The following is a 2671-nucleotide window of genomic DNA, read 5'->3' on the forward strand; positions in this document are numbered from 1 at the left end:
ATGGTGATATTATGTGACTGTACTGTGGTATGAGATAAACTCCATACAGTAATCAGGCTAAAATGCATTATGATAATTTGTAAATACATTCTCGAGCACAAGTGAGAGTAGTGAATACGATGTATAGATCGAATATATATATTTGAATGCGTATGTGTGTGTGTGTGTGTGTGTGATTAATATTACTACTTTTTCATTATTTGAAGGACATTTTAATCATATTTATGTGGAGAAGATTCATCAAGTAGACACTATTGGAATGAATGTTTTTATTTCAAGTGCTCAATGCTCTAATTAGTATGAAACTTAAACTTATAATAAATTCATATGAAGACAGACAGACAGACAAAAAGATAGATAGATAGATAAATAGATAGATAGATAGATAGATAGATAGATAGATAGATAGATAGATAGATAGATAGATAGATAGATAGATAGGCGGCGAGCTTGCGAAATGCTTAGCGGGCGAATGCTTAGCGGTATTTCATCTGCTGTTACCTTCTGAGTTCAAATTCCGCCGAGGTCGACTTTGCCTTTCATCCTTTCGGGGTCGATAAATTAAGTACCAGTTACGCACTGGGGTCGATCTAATCGACTTAATCCCTTCGTCTGTCCTTGTTTGTCCCCTCTATGTTTAGCCCCTTGTGGACAATAAAGAAATAAGATAGAGAGAGAGAGAGAGAGAGAGAGAGAGAGACTGCGTATGGTACTTTTTTTTAAGTTTGGCATCACTATTGGTAGATTTATCTTTGTAATTCCTGGAGTGATATGAAAATGAAGAAACATTGTGTATTTGTTCACCGTTACTTAAAGTAGGCATTAACGTTTCAAGGTAAGTCCTTCATAAGAAAAGAAATGTTCCTTGTTGTTTTGCATTGCCACCGAGGTCGACTTGCCTTCCATTTTGTCGGGGTCGAGAAAGTAAATATCAATTGAGCACTAGGGTTGATATATAGTCGGCTAACCCGTCCAACCTTTAGATTTGCGGGCCCTGTGCCAAAATTAGAAAGAATTGCTGTTGTTTTGGATATCTTTATATCTGTCTGTCTCTCTGTCTCTCTCTCTCTCTCTATCTCTCTCTCTCTATCTATCTATCTGTCTATCTATATATCAGTCTATCTGTCTATTTGTGTGTGTATGTGTGCCCGTCTTTCTATCTATCTAACTATCTATCTGTCTGTACATCTGTCTTCTGTCTATCTATCTATCTATTATATAACGAGTCTATAAACTTGCAAGCTTCGTTCTGTTTTTGATAAAACACTCAAAATTAATTACTAAATATGCTGAGCTCAAAAATCGATCCGATCCAGCTATCACCCTAAGAACATCCAGAGAATTAACTATCAAGACATTCAGATAAAAAGTAACATATTGAGGTGATAATCCCCAAATAAGCAAGTTCACATTATTTTGATTACTTTCAAAAGTCTATAACAACTACAACTTTCCATTTATTACTCACGCTAATGTTAAACTGTGATGATTCAACCATCATTAGTTTCATTCTTATGTTTGTTAATGATGTTTGTCTCAAGTTCAGAAACTGCATACTTATCCGATGAGAAATGCCTTTCTCAAATGATGTAAAATCTACGCTTTTGTATGGAAGGTGATAATCAGTTCTTGTTTAATCCCCGTTCTACATTCCAGTTTGTAGATTTTATGATTTTTCTTTTCTCTTTAGTTCGCAATTTGCTGTGCAACTAATATCCTAGTTTATAATATGATACGAAGAACCTAACTTCCTGATATACTTTAATTGATTTAGAAACAAAAATAATTTCACCAGAACTGATAATTATAAGAATATTGGGTAGGTGGTAAGCCTTCCCAATCACTATCCAGATAACAAAGATACCTATCAGAAAAATTAATGGTTTCTTGGGCATATAGCAAGCAGAAGGCCATATTAAATTACACATGATGGGTTACAGGAGGTTTATTATAATGAAATCTACATTTCTAAGCAAGCAAATTCCTTCTGGGAATTGTTTCCAAAAGAATTGGTCTTACACTTCTCTGGTCAATAAACTGCAGTAATGATGTACGTAGCGTTCATTACAAGCAGGGTTATCTTTCTTTTATTTTCTCTCACTACTTTTATATCCACTAATTCTAACAGTTTTCATTATGTATACATATGTGTGTATATATATGTATGTATATGTTTGTATTCATGTCTATCTACGGATGTCTGTTCGTGTATATACGTGCGAGAGCACGTGTAAAATATATACATGTGTGTGCGAGTGTGTGTGTGTGTGTGTGTGTGTGTGTGTGTGTGTGTGTGTGTGTGTGTGTGTGTGTGTGTGTGTGTATATATATGTGTGTATATTTGTATGTGTGAGAGAGAGTCGAAGAAAGGGGGAATAACAGTAAGAGGACCCTAAAGCTAGAAGTGCATTTTCGTTTAAAGTTCTCTTTCCAGGAATCAATGCTGACGTAGGAAGTAGGAATATGTTACTACATTATACACGCACAGACAGACAAAGCGGCAGACACTCATGCACACATGTATAAATACACACTTATTTGTATTTGTATGTATGTATATATAAATATACATACATACATACATATGTATTCACTCACACAGGTATGGGTATAGAGAGGGGAAAGAGACTACTTCCATATCATTAAACATCAATATCAATATATATATATA

At 34.7% G+C, this 2671-nt stretch overlaps 1 protein-coding gene across 4 annotated transcripts in view; it reads right to left on the reverse strand.

Annotated features, from left to right (window-relative positions):
* LOC106872458 (shell matrix protein) overlaps positions 1 to 2671 on the reverse strand; it is a 101495-nt gene that overhangs the window by 29040 nt on the left and 69784 nt on the right. The window lies entirely within an intron of this gene.

The sequence above is a fragment of the Octopus bimaculoides genome, chromosome 8 (assembly GCF_001194135.2).
Source record: "Octopus bimaculoides isolate UCB-OBI-ISO-001 chromosome 8, ASM119413v2, whole genome shotgun sequence".
In the NCBI taxonomy this organism is placed as follows: domain Eukaryota; kingdom Metazoa; phylum Mollusca; class Cephalopoda; order Octopoda; family Octopodidae; genus Octopus; species Octopus bimaculoides.